We start from the raw sequence: 22,347 nt of genomic DNA, 5'->3' as shown, positions 1-22,347 counted from the left end.
TTAATATGAAATTTTGTTGCAAAATTGGTCCCATGGTTCGTTAATGAGAAATGTGCATTTTGTTAAGTACATTGGGTGTACACTTATATACGTTGGGCGTATGTGGTTGAAGTTCAAACCCTAATATTTAGGGTTCGAGCCCTGTTTAAGCATCGTTAACTCCCAATACATTTTCGCTCATCAGCCTTCATTGCCCACTTCGTCCCTTACAAAACCTTAATCCCCATTTGTGGAGTTTTGAGCTCATTTTGGTGTTTGGTGTCCACCATTGAAGGAAGGGAGCCATTGGAAAGCAAGGAAGATGCTCCAAGCTTTGTAGATCTAAGTTTTACACTTCTTGAGCAACCCCCAAAAGGTATAAAGGTCTAAACTTTATTATTATCTCTTTAGATCATGATAGTTTTAAAAGTTATCTACTTTAGTCTGATATTCTTGGTCTAAGTGAGTATAGACTACTCTAGACCAAATAAGTTGTCCTTTTGTATGTTTTGGAGTGTTTATAGTTATAAAAATGGGATCTTGACCCTTCACTTGCTTCCATGCATGTTTTATGTGGCTTAGGATATTGTGAGATATTAGGGTTTAATATGTGGACACCTTATTAGAGAAAATGTGGAAACAGAGTATGATCGGCATACTTGAGGGTACGATGCACGTACCTGGTCGATACCTCATAATCTATCGAAGAGAATGCACTATGAGGGGCGTAATGGCTGAGTACGTCAAGCATACTCAGTTTGAGTTGACTTGTTGACTTTTGAACTTTGACCAAAATATTGACCAAGTTTCACTAAGGGGCATTTTGGGTATTTTATGATGTGAATTGAATCTAGGTCACTATTTTCTATATAGGTGACCTGTAGAGTTGACAGTTGGAGCAGCGTTCTTTTCTGCTATATTTTCAGACTCTGAGGTGAGTTTCCTTACTGTACTTGGGGGTCGAAGGCACTAATGTCGGCCCGGTAGATTATGTATCATGATTTCGGATGTTGTTATAATGTAGTGATCTGTTAGATTCGTATGATTATTTGTTTGATGTTTATATGATTATCTGTTGCATATGTCGACATAGTACGAATGGGTTGAGGCAATATTACTCTGTGCGGAAGCCAACAAACCCGGGAGCAATCCAGACATAAGTTATAGGCCGGGAAGGCAAGCCATACTTATGATGTGGGCTCAGGAGAAAGCCAAACATAAGCTGAAGGCCAGTAGTGCAAGCCAGACTTATGTTGTGGATTCAGGAGCAACCCAAACATGGGTTGTGGGCCAGTAAGGCAAGCCAAACTCATGCTTTGGGCTCAGGGGTAATCCAGCCCGATGGTTGTGGACCCAATATGCATGTTGTTATATTTTTGTGTGGTGGTACCTTGGGGGAACTCACATACACTGATTTTGGAATAATTGTAGTTGATCTTGAGTTTTATTACACGTGTTTGTTTAAAAACAATGATTTCTCTTTAATTAAAAATGAAAAGTTTTATTGTGATTTTGGGATATTACAATATTGCAGAGTTACAAGTGAATCACATATGAATTTTATGTGATTTACATGTAAATCTCAAATTAATCACATATGAATTAGGTTTATATGCACACATTTGAATCTTAAAAGATACAATGGAATTTGAATATCATTTATATAATCACATGTGAATGTCACAATTTTGTGAATATGTTCTTCGTTAATTATTTTTTTTAAATTTTCTTGTGAATGTTACATTTGAATCTTAAAAGATACAATCACATGTGAATCTTACATGATATAATCACATGTGAATCATGTATTAATCATTTATTTTTGTTTTGTAGATTTGAAGAATTAGTGGAAGATATTGAAGATGTGAAAAATGATAAATTGAAGAAAATATGGAAATCTTGACACGAAGACATGAAAATCCTTTGAAATTTGGTAAAAATATATATTTTTTATTTTGTATCGAATAAAATACTTACTATTGTGTTTATAGATTAGTAAATAAAAATAGGTTTTTTATGAGTTACTTTTACTATAGTGTTCATGTTTTCTAAAAATATTTCAAAAATATGTATTTTGTTAAAATATCGAAAAAAAAATTAAAATCTGAAAATTTTGATCTAACACTCTACCTTTAGTTATCAGGTTTTCCGGAAACTGTGACTTCTCAACGGATCTCATATATATATATATATATATATATATATATATATATATATATATATATATATATATATATATATATATATATATAGGATCGGGTGAGGACTCTATTTTTGGTGAGGACAACGTAAAAAAAATTGAAAAAAAATAAAAATCATAAAATCGAGTATAGTACTATAAAGAAGAGAAAAAAAAAATTGGATCGTTGAAATTGAAGCATGGATCATTTTTATGATCCATAAATCATTTTTCATGATCCATAATTCAATTTTAATGATCCAAAAAGAATTCCAATCTTTTTTCTCTCCGATATAGTACTATACTCGATTTTATGATTTGTATTTTTTTTTAATTTTTTTAAGATGTTCTCACCGAAAAAAGAGTCTTCACACCCTATATATATATATATATATATATATATATATATATATATATATATATATATATATATATATATATATATATATATATATATATATATATATAAGATCCGTTGAAAACTCATAGTTTCTCAAGAGTCCGAAAACTAAAGGTGGAGCGTTAGATTAAATTTAACTCGTTAAGGGCATGATCGTCATCTTACCAATATCATTTAATGTTTAACGTTTTCAATTATTAGAAATATTAATACAAATGTCTAAAGATTAACTTAATAAATGAAATTTTCGGATTTTTTTTAAACAATAATTTTCGATTTTAAAAAAAAATGCAGTTTGTTTTTAATTGTTTTTAGAAACCATTAATATAAAAAATGAAAATTTAAAAAAATAAATAAATAAATAAAATAAATAAATAAACTACATTTTTTTTAAATACAGTAAAAAAAAGAAACTGAAATATTTAAAAATAACAATAATTTTTTAACCAAAAAATCAACGTTTTAGGTGCATATATACATAGTTTTTCAAGTGTATATATATATATATATATATATATATATATATATATATATATATATATATATATATATATATATATAATATTGGTAAGTAAATAATAAAAAAAACTCATTTTTATTTACTAATCTATAAACACAATTGTACAAGTATTTTATCCGATGCAAGATAAATATAAAAACAAAAAATGCTACAAAAATTTAAAATGTTATCATTTGTTCGTGTCAAGATTTCCATAGTTTCTTCAATTGATCACTTTTTACATCTTCAGTATTTTCCACAAATTCTTCAAAATATAAAATTTTAAAAAAATTGATTAATGCAAGAACACTCTCAAAAAATACATATGTATATATCTTGTAAGATTCACGTGTGATTATATATTGTGATATTGACATGTGATTATATCTTTTAAGATTCAAATATGAAATTCACAATAAATTTTAAAAAAATAATTAACGAATAACACGTACACATGTAATTCATATGTGAATTACATGTGAATCACATATACTTCATATGTGATTCGCTTGTGATTTCATGTGAATCATATGTCATTCATATGTGATTCAGTAGTGATTTACATTTGAAGCAATGACACGTGTCTTAGTACAACGAATTAATGCAAGAACACTCACAAAATGCATATGTATAAATATCATGTAACATTTACTTGTAATTATATCATGTAAGATTCACATGTGATTATATAAATGTGATATTCACATGTGATTGTATCTTTTAATATTCAAATGTGAAATTTACAAGAAAATTTTAAAAAAATAATAAATGGACACTTACACAAAATGCATGTGTGCATATAGTCGTAATTCATAGGTTATTCACTTGTGATTTACATGTGAATCACATATAATTCATATTTGATGCACTTGTAATTTACATGTGAATCACACGTGATTTACATGTGAATCACACGTGATTTACATATGAATCACATGCAATTCATATATGATTCACTTATGATTTACATGTGAATCACTACGCAGTTATACGCTTCCAATTAATTACTAAAATATTATGTCAATTCACACAAATCACATATGATTTGTAATTGATTATTGCCATTGGCCAATTAATTACTTCACAAGATACTAATGCCACAGTTGACCAATATATATTAAAATAAAGACTAGAATGTACCATAGTTGAAGGTGACAACTATAAATCCCTATTCTTGTCTTTTACACCTCTACATCCATATATCTACACACATCTAGCATTATAACCCATAGAGCTGCTCCCATTCCTATTGAAAACCCTGCTATATACAACTAAGTTGGAAAAAATAAATATTTTAGAAAAAAATTATATAAATGTTTGTAGTTTCAGTATTGCAAGTGATGGAATATTTACCAGAATGCGATGATGCCCGTTGTTGCTAGTGCAGGTGCTACTCCTAAAGCTATTTGGTAAGTCTAGTGCACAAGAAGATTGTAAGATGATTAAGTCCTACATTTTCTTAAATTACATGATTTGTAGTCTTTACAACATATATAACATGAAAAAAAAACAATGTAATATTATTTTCTTCTCTAGTTGAGAAATTCATGGAAAAAAGATAAAATATTAAAAATAGTACCCTTCATGCGTAGAATTTATTCCAAAGAAGTAAGAAAAGAAAATGTAAAGGATTAGTGTGTGATGATTACCTTGAAGTAGAATGAAGATGTTGTTATATAGAGCCCAAAGTCATCCCCACAAAAGAAACCTTGAGATATAAATTACATGTTATTAAAGATGGTATATATTAATTTTTGGCGACCTAGCTATAGGTTGAATAGGGTATTATTTTTTTTTTTGGTCAAATGGGTAATATTAGAAGGATTGAGCTAAAGGGAAACAAGCAAAATGAGTCAAAAGTCAGCCATAATACATTTAGTTGCATATAACCTTTATTGTAATAATATAATTTTATATAATAATAACATTTAACACATCAGGGGATAAATATGATGTTGGTATATAATATATATTGAACTTACCAGTAAGAATGCCTTTCTACCAAGTTTGTCTACATTAAGTGCATTAAGGGCGGTAACCACAGAAAGAAGATGACATTGTAAGTAATAAAATATCATCAAACAAGGACAATTTCTAGATTTATGAATCTCAAAATTACATACACACCATATTCATCTGATTAATTATCAAATAAGAATTTTAAAATTTGATTATTGTGATGATTAATATACCTCAGGCATTATAACACATAGAATTGCTACCATTCCTATTGAAAACCATGCTATATACAACTGAGTTGGAAAAATAAAGATTTTAGAACAAAAATATATGAATATTTGTAGTTTTAGTTTTGCAAGTGATGGAATATTTACTAGAATGTCTGTCACAGCTAGTGTAGGTGCTACTTCTAAAGCTATTTGATAAGTCTAGTGCACAAGAAGATTGTTAGATGATTACATCCTACATTTTAATAGAGAAATTTCATAGGAACAATTTATCATGAAAAAAAAAAAAAAAAAAAACGAGTATATTAATCATCACAATAATCTTCGAGGTATATTAATCATCACAATAATCACTTTTTGAAATTCTTATCCGATAATTAATCAGACGAATATGGTGTATATATCTAGATTTATCATCAAACACAACAAAAAAAAATTGTACATTATAGCGAAATAAATCGTTAGTATAAACCATCTATAACATCCATAAGAACAATTCATAAACGAAAGAAGTAAAAATTGCATAACAAGGAAAAAATTAAACTTACGTTTTGAGTAGGCACGTTAAGCGTTTGAAGATCGAAGAGGAAGTGATGAAACTAACCTTACCCTAACGATTTCCTTTGTAAATGCACAAATAGGTTCTAATGTATTCTCAGTCTACAACCTTAAGAACGAATTAGGAGACGATTGAGTCTATATGTTGATTTATCTAAATTTGATGGATCAATTAAGGTGATAAGATACGAATTTACACTAAGAATCATAAATCGAAAAATTATATGAGTTTCAGGATTGATGAATTTGGATTGTCAAGGTAAACTACACTCACAATTCTGAATTTTTGATAAATTGTTGAGTGTATTTAGAAAACAATATATACAGAACTACATACCTATGAAATCGATTAGTAGACGCAGTAGTGGCTGGACGGAGAATTAAAGAAAGTTTCGTCGTTAGGCGGAGGAGCATGACTGAACATCACCAGATAAACCACCAATATCCGACTTAGTATCAAATTTTGTAGGCGGTAAGGATATATCAAGGAAGAACCACGATCTCAAAGGAAGGAAACGGCGATTAACGCAGAGGAGCGATCAGCATCCGGAGGCGAGGCGATGGCGGGAGGAAGGAAGGAAACGACAGCGGTTATATCGAAGGCGGAACGAAGAAGACGCGTGAGAGAAAGAGAGAGAGGTAGAGAGAGAGAGAGAGAGAATGAATGTATAAAAAAACAAGAGATAAGTGAGATACTTTAGGAATTGTTTTCTTCTTTTTAGTGGTATTTAATTAATTTGTTTATTAAGATTATTAGTTTTTGTGACAAATTTACCCTTACGAACCTTTAAAAAAGTCCTCATATACCTTCTAATTTGCTAAAAATTAAAAATATATCATCGTTGATCTTAGCTGTAACGTCCCAAAAATTTCAACAAATTTAAACTTTTCAAACGATCCTTTTACTAATAAAATGTTTACAAAAATAGTGTTCTGAAACATTATTTGAAAATCAGAGTTTCCAAATATCCAATCTGTTGTAAAACCAAGGATGTGTACGGTCACGCCCTCGCCTTGCCACTCTGATCATCTGAACAACTCGAAGCCATAAACAAAACTGTAACCACAAAGCTTAGTGAGTTTCCCCCAAAGTCCACCACACAGCAAATAACATGTACCAACAAACAGCATGCATACAGAGCCTTCAGCCAGAATGGACCATCTCACCGGGCCTTCAGCCTATCTGGACCGCTCACAGAACCTTCAGCATGACTGGACCGCCTCACCGGGCCTTCAGCCTATCTGGACCGTTCTCCGGGCCTTCGGCCAGACTGGTCCGCCACGCAGGCCTTCAGTCTATCTGGACTGCCCTGTGTCTGTTGGCCTTCAGTCTACACTATTCCGCCTCAACCCAAACCACTCATCCCGAGTCTTTGTGCCTACGACATACAGCCGGCCCGCACCGGGTATCTTGGCCTACCGCACAAAACAGGACCGCCTCAACTCATCCAAACATAATATGTCGACATATAAACAATCAGGATCAAGTTGGCACATAATACAGGCAAACAACAATCATACAGCTCACTACTGCCTACTAGTCATCTCACAACATACAGTCCCACTACCAGCTAACCCTCATAGAATGTGTAACCATAAGTAACCAGAGGTGAGATAGCCACCCGAACAGATGGTCCTACTCTAGAGCCACAACCAAACAAGGAACAAGAAAGAAAGCCTAGACGAAGAGTTCTCAGGCTATCCTACATGACCACCGACCGTCCCTAAGAGAACTCCATAGATGATAACCAGCAAGCACAGATAACATATAGTTCTACAGGTTATTACCATAAAGCAACATATTCAATACCAGGAGACAGATCTAACTGATCACTACAGCATAGCAGCACACTCAATACCAGAACACGGATCTAACAGATTACTACAGCATAGCAGCATACTCAACACCAGAACACAGATCTAACAGATTACTACAGCGTAGGGGCATACTAAATATCAACAATACAGGGCATGCATGACCGTATATACTCAGAGGTGAGATAGTCACCCGGACATGTGATCCTACTCTAGAACCACAACCAAACAAGGAACAGGTAAGAGAATCTATCCTATATAACTATATACAGTCCCTAGGGCATCCCTCTACTAGCAGATAACCAAAAATTAGTGGGTCGACATTGGAGCCTTCGACCCACGGGTACAGTGAGACGAAACTCACATCGATATGTGCGTAGATAACCACTGTAGCAATGAAGGACTCTACCAGCTTCAACTTACTTCCAAACACCTACAGGATGATAGTTGATTCAATACCCGATCATAGGTGATTGTCACTTGCAACAGTGACCACCTCACATGAAATGACGGTTAGGGTTTCACATAAAATGACAATTAGGGTTAATAAGAACACTTAGCCCATTAAGGACTTAATCACTTAAGGGTATGACTGATTAAGGTTGACTTAGTCGTTCTCGAGTGAAATAATAATCCAATCAACAGCCCAAATACGCGCCCGATTATTTCCCAAAATAGAGCTCCTCGATTCTAGGGTTTTTATATAAAATGATAACTAGGGTTAGTGTTCCTCGCTAAACCCATTAAGGACTTAATCCATTAAGTCCAATATTACATCACGTTAATTGTGGAGAATTATTAAGTTATTATTTTAGGTTTAATTAATAGTTTTAACGCGGGTCTGACCAACTCCAAAATTAAGGTTTTCTTGATATTAGGGTTTTGTAAACACTAATTAGGGTTTCCAACTCATAAAGTTAAATGATTAACTAATTAAAGAAATATATAAATAATAAAATGGGCACCACCCACTGCCACCTCAAGCAGTGGTGGTCGGCGGCGGTCCATGGTGGTAGGAGGCGGCAGCCACCCGCACACAGCGACAGTTTGAGTAATAATTCCAATAATCCAACACACATACAATTTCCTACAACACACGCACACACACTAGCACCAAAAAGAATAAGAAAAAGTCGAATATAACCACCAAAAACGGTGGTCGGCTGCGGCAGGAAGTGGCAGCCACCACCTCACGGTGGTGGTGGTGGGTTTTCTTCGGTTTCCGGTCAAGCAACACCCAAAACAACATTCAACTGAAATAAACACACACAGAAACACCATTTTACACACATAGCCACCACCACACGGCAGCTGGTGGTGGCAGAAAAGGAAACAATGGCGACAGCCACCATGGTTGGCGGCCAACCAAAGTATACGCACACGCCGACATATTCTGAAACACGCATCCATACACACGAAAATGACACACACAACACCGCCACCCACGCGGTGGCAGACGACAGACGAAGAACGCAACAAAAAGTAGCAGCCGCTCGGGCTGCGGCGGTAACGGAACTCGAAGATATTGCAGAAGAAGCGAAGGGTGGAAGGGTTATCCATTACCGGAGAAGAAGATGCTACAGCGGCCACACAATGTCGGTCTTCACTATCGCGGGAAACAGCAGCATACAGGGTTGGCTTCGGGGTTCCCGACTTCGTCGACAGTGGGTGCAGCGGCGGCGACTCTCGGCCGTTCAAGGCGGCGTCAAGGGAGTGGTGGCAGCGGCTGGACGTTGGGGATACAAGGTGGCGGCTGCAATAATGATTAGGGTTAAGGTTTGAGAAGGTATCGGGTGTTATATGGGGCGAACGGATGAGATGGGTGACGGGTTTGATCTCCCGTCTCCAATTCCAAACTTAGGCTCCAAATTCTTGAAATTATAACATTTAACTCCCCTGGCTAGCACTAATCAATTATTACGGATTTAGGGTAAAAATAAAATAAAATATAAAATATATCTCGAGGATTTAGGGCTTATTATTTATTTATTTATTTACTTGTTTTATTTTATTTTATTTATTTTATTTAATTTATTTTATTTTTAAACAGAATGTTACAATTCTCCCCCACTTAAATTATTTTTCATCCTCGAAATCAACTCTCGCTTCTACTTCAAGATGTATTCCCTCACTGCAACCAAGATGGACAAACATCCGCGGAATTAATCGGTCTCTGAGCTTCTCGGCTAAACGTCGACACTCCAATTCCGCACCAAAAGGGCATCACCTCAATGAAAACTAACTGGTCTCATAATGAACTGAACCACACTCTTTTTCTGCTCCGCCAAATCAGCTGAGCTATACACTATCAACACTCAAGCTCACCCCCAATCAGACGATAACATACAAGCATGCCCTCAACCTAGGCTCCTAACACCTTAGGGTATAAGCACAAGCACCCCGTAAAGATGCTATCACTACTAAGACAAATACGAATCAAAGGGAAAAATCCAACAACTGACGGTGGTCTTTTCGCGAAACCCGAAGGTTAGCAGTTGCGCAGAAATCTGGGACTTAGAGAAATCTGAAATAGAACTGAATATTGGCTAAGAGTCTTCCTACTGCGAGGTTCCGCTCTCCCCCAATTGAAATATGCTAGAGACTTAGAGCTTCATAGTCCTTCGATACTCCGACTAACTTGAACTCTATTACTTGATCCCAATCATTGATATCATGATACATGGTAGGATCTGAATTTCACACAATATTCACAACTTCCAATACGCATACAATCGAGGACAAAGATAATTAATCAATACATAACAAGAGATCAGGTAAAACAAAGCTAAATAAGATAATTTCGTTTAATTGATCATCCAAAATTACAAATGAACCTTTAAACACAAACAAAAATGATAGATAAATACCAATACTACCACAATTGCTAAATCGAAGAACTGTTGATCTCAAATCTCGGTCCACGGGCGGCGGTCCCCTGACGACCATCGGGTAACTGCCAACCTAAGGGCGAAGGATCCAGCACCTCATTGAGAAGGGGACAATGAGCTCCAATGTGGCCTTCCTGACCGCAATGAAAACAAACTCGTACACTACGCCCGCAGTATCTTCCAAAATGACCCTCATCGCCACACCGACAACATGCAACAGATCTACGCCTCCCTCCAACTGATCCTGAACTCTGGCCGGCGGACTTGAACCGCTTTGTTATAGGATGGGACTAATCCAGAGTCTAACATGGCTCTCTCTCCTGGTTCTCTATCTCAATCTATCCCCTCCTCGCGGCATCCTGAAGCTCAAAGAGAGAGTTATAGCGCTGGATGGACGCGAACTGTCGAATATCCGTCTTGAGCATGCTCAAATACTGAGTCATCTGAGCCTGCTCTGAAGCTGCGAACTCATAACTGAACAAGGCCCTTTCAGTGAACATCATGTGATCTTTGTCACCGACTCGGTCGTTTGCCTCAGATCCACTTACTCCTGGGTTAGTCTCTCCCTCTCTACCCGGGGGATATACCTTGCAAGGAACATCTCCGAGAACTGTTCCCAAGTCGTCGCAGCCCTCTGCTTAGGAGTATAAGAACTAGTCACCAGTCTCCACCAATCCCTTGCCCCGGACCTCAAATTGTTTAGAGCGCACCTGACCTTCTGGTTATCTGGACAAGAACACGTGAAGAAACAACCCTCCATATCAGACAACCATCTTATCGCCATGATCGGGTCCGAGACTCCATCAAACTCTGGGGGCTTCGTACGATTGAATTCCCGATACTAGAAATCTCTTTCTCCTCGTGCTCTAATAGTAGCAACAGTCGCGGTGGCTGCAGCAACATCAACCTCAAAAAGTGTAGCATATCGGTCATCAAAGTACTCCATCATCGCAGCATTGACAGATTCAACCAGCTCCAATATCTGCCCCCGGACAAGGAAACAACCTCCTCACAAATGATCTCCCTGACATGGTCCTCGGTCAATGCTAGCTCATCCTGACCATCTGCTCCTAATCCTGATCCGGATCCAGCCTCAAATTGTCTCGTACTCACCATAATGAAAACAAACCAAGGAGATATAAGACAAAACCCATATAACACTAAGGGAACCAATTCCCAACAAAACTCTAAGGTTTGTGACTTACCTGATATGCGTACGGGTCTTGTGCTTTCAGTAGTACGGACCCATACTACCTTCCACACCTACCCATAGTTTTCTGAGAGGAACATCACAACAACCCTAACAATACGCTGCACTCTAGCATACTCATGCAGTCTGTCATCACATCATAGACGAAAGCTACCTATATCGCGACTGGTCAGCTGACCCCACATAACTCATCCTTCCATCAACTACCACATGACCCTCCATTGGTGCCAAATAACTATTGCATGAACATTATCACATAATACACAACTTAAACAATCTTAGGTTAAAGGATTCAATCCTACAACGGTTGGACTAAAACAAGAGCTGCGCAGCAGAACCAAATCCCCCACCCTAAGACCATTTAACCCATGTAGTATGTGACTTAGCGCATTCACTCAATAGTTAGTTCACACACGAAAGAGTCATACCACAATCAATAATGTATTCTATAAGAGATAAGGCATCAAATATTAGGCAATTCTATCATACGATTATCTAAAGATCCCTATCCTATCACTAGCATGTTGTTCTAACATAACATAATATAATCTCAAATAACAGTGTGGTAATTTGGGGTCTATTTACTGGCTCCGGCTGACCGTACACATTTCATCCTCCTTGATTATTTTGAAAACCATTTGCAAATTATTTTGAAAATCTTTTTCCATAGTTTCAGAATGGATTCACATGAGTGTTCCTTCAATTCACTCAAACGAAGGCTCTAATACCAACTTGTAACGTCCCAAAATTTTCAACAAATTTAAACTTTTCAAAACGATCCTTTTACTAATAAAATGTTTACAAAAATAGTGTTCTCAAACATTATTTGAAAATCAGAGTTTCCCAATATCCAATCTGTTGTAAAACAAAGGATGTGTACGTTCACACCTTCTCCTTGCCACTCTGATCATCTGAAGAACCTGAAACCATAAACAAAATTGTAAGCACAACGCTTAGTGAGTTTCCCCCAAAGTACCACCACACAACAAATAACATGTACCAACAAACAGCATGCATACAGATCCTTCAGCCTGACTGGACCGCCTCACCGGGCCTTCAGCCTACCTGGACCGCTCACAGAACTTTCAGCATGACTGGACCGCCTTTACGGGCCTTCAGCCTATCTGGACTGGTCCGCCTCGTTGGCCTTTAGTCTATCCGGACCGCCCTGGGTATGTTAGCCTTCAGTCTACACTGGTCTGCCTCAACCCAAACCACTCCTCCCGAGTCTCGGTGCCTACGACTTACAGCCGGCCCGCACCGAGTATCTTGGCCTACCGCACAAAGCAGGACCGCCTCAACCCATCCAAACATATGTCGACATATAAACAATCAAGATTAAGTAGGCACATAATACATGCAAACAACAATCATACAGCTCACTACTGCCTACTAATCATCTCACAACATACAGTCCCACTACCACCTAACCCCCGTAGAATGGTTAACCATAAGTAACCAGAGGTGAGATAGCCACCCGAACAGATGGTCCTACTCTAGAGCCACAACCAAATAAGGAACAAGCAAGAAAGCCTAGACCAAGAGTTCTCAGGCTATCCTACATGACCACCGACAGTCCGTAAGGGCATTCCATAGATGATAACCAGCAAGCACAGATAACATACAGTTCTACAGGTTATTACCACAAAGCAACATACTCAATACCAGGAGACAGATCTAACTGATCACTACAACATAACAGCACACTCAATACTAGAACGCAGATCTAACAGATTACTACAACATAACAGCATACTCAACACCAGAACACAGATCTAACAGATTACTACAGCATAGCAGCATACTAAATATCAACAATACAGGAAATGCACGACCGTATATACTCAGAGGTGAGATAGTCACCCGGACAGGTAATCCTACTCTAGAACCACAACCAAACAAGGAACAGGTAAGATATCCTAGATCAATAGTCCTCATCTATCCTACATGACTATATACAGTCCCTAGGGCATCCCTTTACTAACAGATAAGCAAAACTAGTGGGTCGGCATTGGTGCCTTCGACCCACGGGTACAGTGAGACGAAACTCACCTCGATATGCGCGTAGATAACCACTAGAGCAATGAAGGACTCTACCAGCTTCAACTCACTTCCAAACACCTACAGGATGATACTTGAGTCAATACCCGATCACAGGTCACAGTCACTTGTAACAGTGACCACCTCACATGAAATGACGGTTAGGGTTTCACATAAAATGACGATTAGGGTTAAGTAAGAACACTTAATGTAACGAACCAATTTTTACAAAAAGAAGTTTTTTCATTTTTAATTAATCAAACCATTTTCATAAACCATGAAATCCCAAAACAATTGTTTTAATATACATATCCGTTACAACTTTATTTGAATCATGAGTGTCCTATAAAATTTCGGTGAGAGATTGCACGCCGCGCCATCACGCCGTGCCCTTGCCTTTAGGCTCAGATGTACCTGAAACAAATCCACAAATTGTAAGCTAATGCTTAGTGTGTCCCCCAGAGCATACCGCACACGCAAACCACATAACACATATCAAATTAGCTATAAAGCTACACATATCGCATAAGCCATGCATAAACATATCAGGATGCCGAGGGCTCCCGCCAGGGTCTTATACCATCATGCCATGGGCTCCCCCACATGGTCTTTACTTAGGAATGCCATGGGCTCCCCCACAAGGTCTGACATCCAACTGCCACGGGCTCCCCCCGGGGTATTCCATGCAATTATCATATAATCACTAGCATACCACTTAGTATAAACCTAACTATCATACCACATATCTCTACTACGGCTAGTGCACCACATAACATAAAATGTGTAACATCCTGTTTCGGATTGTCTGTGATTAGGGTTCGTGGGTTGCAAATCGGGAATGAGGAGGTCTTGGGGTTGCGACGAGTTGCTAGAAGCTTAGGGCATCTTGTCACCTTTCTGTGGGCTTGAGGTTCATGGGAATCGGGGTTATATCGAGGAAGCGATGGAAGTTTGAAGTTATGGTAGGATAAGTCCCTTAATTGAGAAAGGTGGCAGCTGAGTACGTTGGGCGTACATATGTGTACGCTTAGCGTACTCATGTGCGTGATTTTCAAGCGGAGCCACCTAGTACGTTGGGCGTACTAGAGGGTACGCTGGGCGTACTAGGCCCAGAGTGAAAACCCTAATTTAGGGTGATTCCCCAATATAAAGGATATGATGGCCTCATTTCTGGCCACCATTCTCAGACATCAAACCCTAAGTGTGCCCTAACCCTCGTTTTAGAGCTTGTGAGTCCATTTGTGAGCCTTTGAGAGTGTTTATGTCTTCTTGAAGAGAAGAGAATGCTTTGGAGAAAAAGGAGTGGGAGTCCAAGCTTTTGAATTTGAGCAAATCTGAGTTGGGAGCTTCATATAGAGGTATAAAGCTTCAAACTTTAAAACTCTTTTGTTATATGCATCATAGATGAGACTTTTAGTGTTTTGTCCCAAAAAGGTGGAGACTTTATGAGATCTTGAGTTCCAGAGACGAGGACCAACCCCTTTTAAGTATATTAGTGGTGTAATGTCATAAAAATCCAATCTTGGTTGTTGGTATCAAGCCATGCATGTGTTATGAGCTTTTTAAGATAAGGGAGTAAGATTTTTGGGTGTTTGTGATCTTTCCAGCCACGCAAAGGCTTAAAGTCACTGAATTTATGGAGTAGGAGCCATTAGGGAGTCTTGATCTGGGATTTGAGTTAATGTCTTAGCTAATTAAGACCAAAGAGTGAATCTGGGGAGTACGCTGAGCGTACCAAGGGAGGTCCGCCCCGCGTAACCTCACTGTGGACTTTTGGGCTAAGTCTCATTTTTGGCCTTGAGTGTTGGGCCTGGAGTTTAGGCTTGTTGCAATAGAGTATTGGACCCGAGGAATATATATATATATATATATATATATATATATATATATATATATATATATATATATATATATATATATATATATATATATATATATATATATATATATATTCCTCGGGTCCAATACTCTATTGCAACAAGCCCAAACTCTAGGCCCAACACTCAAGGCCAAAAATGAGACTTAGCCCAAATATATATATATATATATATATATATATATATATATATATATATATATATATATATATATATATATATATATATATATATATATATATATATATATATATATATATATATATATATATATATATATATATATATATATATATATATATATATTTGTGCTTAGATCCTTAAGTTGGGCTTGCCATTTAGTTTTGAGAGTGGGCCTCGGGTGAGCCCATTTATTATTGGGCCTTGGTGGGCCCAATGGGTTTTATGCTATTAATGGGATGGTTAATAGTCTACCCTTAAACCTAATGAGCGAGAGTTTGGACTTAGTTCCTAATTGGGTTAATTGTGGGTTTGGCTCAGAGTTAGATGCCGGTGCGTAGCAGCAGCATTTTTAGGGGCGGTTCTTCATCTGAGGTGAGTCTTCTTACTATACTTACCATGAGTGGTATCCTTGTGTGACTGAGATGTCTTATGTGCTTATTTGTATGTTGTGATATTCTGCATTATGTCTCTGTGATTTATGCTGAGTATTGTTATTATGAGCTTATTGAGTTAGGACCGGAAGGTCCACCTGAGTTCTGGGACCGGAGGGTCCCACTGAGACACATTGACCGGAGGGTCTTATCTGAGTATAGACATGGGAGGCTACTGAGATGTGTGTGGTATTTTGGGGGACTCACTAAGCTTCGTGCTTACCGTGTTATGTGTTATGTGTTATGTGTTTCAGGTTTTTCTCAGGATCGCGGGAAGGCAACGACTCGATTGTATACACCAGAGAAAGAGTTATGTTTTGAGGATCCTGGATTATTAATCAAACAATTATGGAGATGCGTATTGTAAACTAAATAAATGATATTTTGTGAAATGCGTTATGAGAATTATATAATTTTAAAATGAAAATTTTGTTTGAAAATTTACGGTGTTATAACTTGGTATCAGAGCCTTGGTTTGAGGGATTCGGATGCACCTTCGGGTATATCTGGACTCAAACTGAGGATTTGAGAAAAGTTTTCAAAAGAAATGATTTTTCTAAAACGGACAAGAGTTTCTAAGAGAAAACGAGAAGGAGCAGTGTGTACAATCAGCCAGAGCCCGAACGGTGATTTCCCAAAATACCCTTACTTATTTTTGATATAAGTTATTATTGAGATATTAGTAATGCATGCTAGAAGATAGGCTAGGTATTTCATATTCTAGGGCTAGAGTTTCCTGATTTGTGATGCCTTAGCCTAGGAATTTTGCTATATGTGATGTGCTTTGAATATGTGTTGAGTAAGTGTAACGCCCGCAGATCCGGGCTAGTCAATTTAGAGACGATGAGCATCAAAAATGATTTTTTGATGGAAGTTTATTTAGAAGGATTAATCTTAACCAAGTTGTAGTATATGTTACAAGGGTTTCGTACATATAAAGAACGCCGAAATCCGATTTATAACGAATAAATTATGGCCCGTCGAACTTTTACGGCAAAACCGGCACGGCACCGAGAGACGTAAATAGTGAATTTACGGTAGAAGACTTTTATCCTTAGTTATGTAAAAAAAATTTGTAGTATACATTAAACCGAGAACATACAAAAAAGAACGCCCAAATCTGACTTCGTATGAGGAAGTTATGAATTTTCTAAGATTTGGCATAGCAGTGCACGACCCGAAACTCGAATTTTAGTTCGAGAGGTTTTTGGCCTATGCGACCTAAATGAGAGTTGAAGATCTCATTAATAGGAACTCAACGGTAAAAAGATAGACGAAAACGGAGTCCGTATGTAAAAGTTATGAATTTTACGCGAACATTTAGCAGTATAATCTCCTCCTACTGTTAAATTTAAGATCGGTCGAGAACTAGCCGACGGAGTCTAAATGAAAGTTTTAGATCTTCTTTTTACCTACGCGTGGATATAAAGAATGTCGAGATTAGAGCTCGTATGTTAAAGATAAGGACGAAACTTGGTCCCTACTCTTCGAGCGCGATAAATTCGATACAGTTTTGTAAATCTGAGATAGAATGAGAATTAGCTGACGGCGTCTAAATGAAAGTTGTGGTACTCGTAAATACCAACGCGTGGATATAAAGAACATCAAAAATGGAGTTCATATGAACGAGTTACAAATTATAATAGGATATTTACGTATTAAAATAAAGTATAAATCATATATACGTACACATATATATACAAATGTATATATCATTAGAAAGGTATCGACGATGCGGTTATTATAATACTAGTGTTGAGTACTTTTGACATTAGTTTAGTACAAATATCGTTAAATATATTTAAAATAGTATTATGAAGGTGTGTTTAGTCGTTTATATAACTATAAGGTCATTAAGTAATTATGGAGGGTAGTTTTTGTAAATTCAAATACTATAAATAAGAGGGTTGGGCTCTTATATTTCTTGCACCATTCTCTTGATTCAAGTGTCTTTCTCTTCTTATCCCCCAAGCATTTCGGTCCCTCGTGATCCGACTTCTCTTTCTGTAGTTTTAGTATAGTAAGGTGAGCGATGAAGCGCTACACGAATCTTTCTTAGAAAGATTCAGCAACGAAGTTCTGCCCCTGCAGAGCCCGACTCCTAGCTAAAACCCCCTTGTAAGTAAGTTATGTTTACCTATTTTGATATAGCTTATATTTAAAATTAGTATTGTTATTATGAACTTATAATAAATATTTGAGCTATTATTATGACTTATATAAGTGTCGTTATAATATCTTTTTAACTACTCGCGGTACGGGGAATCTGGTTTAAAGGGCCGCATAGGGTTGTTGGATTTCAGAAGTGCTATATGCCAAAATGGTCCTGCCCTCCGGTGTTTTATGTCTGGCCCCTGTCTGTACATAGTGGTTGGAAAGTATTGTTTAAATGCTTATATAATAATAATAATAATAATAATAATAATAATAATAAGACTAATAATTAGTCACGGTAAATATTAGACTAAAATCTAGTGGTAATAATACTAGGTTTCGTCGAAGGAAATTATTTTAAAGTAAACGAAGCGCTGACCGAGTACCGAGTCACCACTTTATCAAGTGAGTGCATAGTTACTTTCATCTTACACATAGATATGAAGTATTTAATATAAACTACGTGCTATGTGTGCATATTGTCTGAATACTTGTTGTCTATGTTGGTGAAAGATTTTTTTACATGTTTTAAATGATTTAAACTGTATATGTATTTTATATCTACAAAAATGTTGGGGTAAAACATGGGTAGATGAAATATGAGTTGGACGATAAGTTGAGAGGTAATAAAGACCATGAGTTAAGGGTGAGAGGTGGACGATGTGAGAAGCCTTTTTCCAAATGTTGGCCCCGTCATCTAGCAGAGTATGGATGACAACCACGGACTATTCTAGACAGTCCAGTGGAACACTAGCAGGCTCGCAACCTGTAGGTGTTGTGAACGATGTGTATTGACCTGTATTGCGAGTGGACTCTCGAAAATGATACTGTCAACCCTGGCAGATGCGCCTAAAGGACTCTACCGGCAGAAGCGCCTAATAGAGAACCTCATAACCCCGGCAGATGCGCCCCATAAAGAATGTCACAATTCTGGCAGATGCGCCTAAGTGATAATATTAGCAGTTGTGCTTGACAGATGTGTCATTAGCAACAATGGATTTCGTGCCTATTCCTTAGGATAATCCTTAGGAATGAATGAACGAGGAATAGCTGATTCTTAGGGTAGATCGTTAAGAGTAAAGAAGATAATGGGGATGGGTAATTGGGTTGATTGTTTGATGTTTAAACATAATAATTATATTATTGTGGGTTGAAAAGCCTATGTACTCACCAGGTTTCTCAACCTGACCCACTCAATTTATTTGAATCACATGTGTCGATATGAAGTTACATTACACTGAGAGATTAAGGAGATATAAATCACTAGTGAAAATGAATGTAAGTTCTGTTTATGCTTATGTTTCTGTATTGACGATGACATCCCAATGTTTTAAAACAAATAAAATACATTTCCTCGGAAAGGCCTTGATAACGTATTTATCATGTTTTTCTGGGAACAAATTCCACAACATTTTTATTAAAAAGGGTACTCTGATTTTTATCAAGCATAATCAAAATCGGTCTTTTCTGGCCGTGAAAATGGGGATGTCACAGTAAGAGTATCCAACAGGAATCTTTTAGAGAGAACTTTGAGTAGAGGAGTAATCTAGGTGAGATACCTAGATGAGTATTGGAGGAGCCTACTGAGAGAGTAGTTAAATATCCGCGAGGGGGTAGAGTTGCTTGAGTTCGGTGATACCTTTGAGAGTAAGTGGAGTGGTAACCTAGAGTGGTTTTATGTGTTTGTAGATATTATTCGATGCCCGAATGCTACTTGCTTCGTCCTTTGTCGACCTATTGATGATGAGAGTCAGCTACTAAGTGAATATGACGATATTCAGGAGGTAGATGGCTGGCATCATAAGGAGTTCTTCAGCAGCTGATGGCAGAGAAGTGAAGGAACCTAGGAAGAGCCTAGGGAGTGGCCTTAGGTAGATGAGTATGCTGATAGAGGAGAGTATTCGCTGGGAAGTGACCAGGTTTAGCGGGATTGGTGATCGAGAAGGTTGAGGAGCTACTTAGGAATTCTGGGACGATCCGTGTGGAAAGTGCGGGTAGATGTGGCAGGTAGTATGGGCCCATACTACTGAAAGCAGAGGACCCGTACTCGAAACAGGGAGAATACCAGAGGCTCTAAGTAGCAGATTGAGAGGATATAACATGGTTCGGGTACCATGATTCATGGAAGATTGAGAGTTGATCACATGGTTCGAGTACCATGATTCGTGGCGGTTAGTGCTTCTGGTTTTACAAGTTGTCCCATGGTTGTTGGTTAGTCTGATATCAGATGATAGAGTGTGGGGACATAGGGCCATGTCGAGCAAGCTTTAATGGAGTATACCTTGAAAGGAAAACGAGTTCGTTTCCGAGGGATTTTATTGGTGAGATGTTAGTTGGAGTTGCAAGGCTCAGGGATGAGTATAGATGATGCTTATTGGAGGATCGAGGTCTGAGATGAGCCATCGGCTGATGGATGAGATGTCACCTTCTATGGCAAGAGTTGCATTGTTCCCATTTCTGGGAGGAGCGAAGGAGATATCGAGTTTCCGGTTTCAGAGTTTGGAGGTAAACCGCGTGGGGTAGCATATGGTGGTGACCTTTTCATCAGAGTATTTGGGCAGTTTGTCTACTGTGAGGTATTTCTTTTACCATGGAGTCATTAGTGGAGGCTGAGATGGAAGAGACCCAGGAAGGTGGCTTTATGAGTGTAGCATGCTTTTAGCAGTAGTTTCAGGAGGTTAAGAGGAATATATCGGGGCGGTGGCCCTCGTGGTTATGTTGTGTATCGGTTGAGAGAGTGAGGTCTCGTGTTTTGATGATGATTCCCGTGTTGGGAGGCTGATCGAGGAGTCAGAGATGAGGTGTGTGATAGTGCATTATTTTCGGACTGAGGGTCAGGGTTATTTCGAAACAGTTGAGGTATCCGGCGGTGTGTTAGTCTGAGGTTTTGAGATGACCAGAGGCAGTGAAGTTGGGGGTGCTGAGATTCTTTTCTGAGTTACGGGATAATTGGGGTCGCTTGGTTTCCATCGGGAAGATCATTGAGTGTTTATGTGGTACATTCCAAGAGTCAAGTGTGATGTACCTGGTGAATCAGTCGATGGAGTAATTATTGGTATGCCGACTGGTGATGGTTCGAACCCTGAGTGGGGGGAGAACTGGGCATTCAATTGAGAAGATTAGCAATTCGTTCAAGTGCATCTGATTATGGAAATCTGCGGTGCGGACACATGAAACCTGGGATATTGGTGGATGCGGCGAGGTGCGAGGCGGGATGATGTATGAGTATATGCTTAAGGAAGGATGAGTGAATCCACGGCAGGTGGCCGTTGGACAAGGGATTTATGATGGCTAGAAATTTTCGAGTTTGCAAATGTTGAGTTCGAGGTGGACGGGTCGCTGAGTTCAGGGTGCAATAGCTGAGATTTGCGGGTATAGGTATAAATTGTACTCTATACTCCAGAAGAGGGCAGCAATTGGTTTGTCGACCAATTTTAGAGTCGGTATGAGTAGTTCCTATGGGCGGTGATCAGTTGAGGGTGGAGCTTCGGATTTTCGTCAACATGTATTCAGTCGTTGACGAATCCTTCGTGTTTCACTTTGGGAGATAGGAGTATTTCAAGGTTTCGAGTTGTATAAGTGAAAGATCATTGGTAAAGTCAAGACCGCGTGAGACGCTGTGATGGTGTACCGAGGTACCCGAGTATGATGTCCTAATTTTGGTCATGTTAGGACTCGAGTTATGAGATGGCGAGTGTCGTACCGAGTGATTTTGTTCCACTGGGAACCCATCAGTTAATTGTCGCCGGAGTGAGACTGTCTAAGGGTGTATCTGTGCTGAGACTAGTGCCTTGCCTGCGAGAACTTACATTAGGAGTGGCGGTGCATAAGCTGGGTGAGTGTAAGAACCTATCTATGTTGAGCTGCGGAGCATGAGTTGGTGAACTCAGTGTGGTGATGACTTGATGATGAGGTTATGGGGTGATAAGGGAGCAAATGGATCCGGGT

The 22,347-nt window shown here is 38.1% G+C and overlaps 1 long non-coding RNA gene across 1 annotated transcript; it reads right to left on the bottom strand.

Moving 5' to 3' along the window:
• Nucleotides 1-4,072: 4,072 nt before the first annotated feature.
• Nucleotides 4,073-6,485, bottom strand: LOC145119081 (uncharacterized). The gene is made up of 4 exons (XR_013713654.1): nt 6,139-6,485; nt 4,707-4,765; nt 4,411-4,472; nt 4,073-4,328 (listed from the first exon to the last, which is right to left on the bottom strand). It is a non-coding gene; the product is annotated as an uncharacterized LOC145119081 (long non-coding RNA).
• Nucleotides 6,486-22,347: the final 15,862 nt, after the last annotated feature.

This window comes from Lactuca virosa, chromosome 6, assembly GCF_052849685.1.
Source record: "Lactuca virosa cultivar CGN04683 chromosome 6, Lactuca_virosa_CGN04683_v6, whole genome shotgun sequence".
NCBI lineage: Eukaryota > Viridiplantae > Streptophyta > Magnoliopsida > Asterales > Asteraceae > Lactuca > Lactuca virosa.
This window is presented reverse-complemented; position numbering and strand designations above follow the sequence as displayed.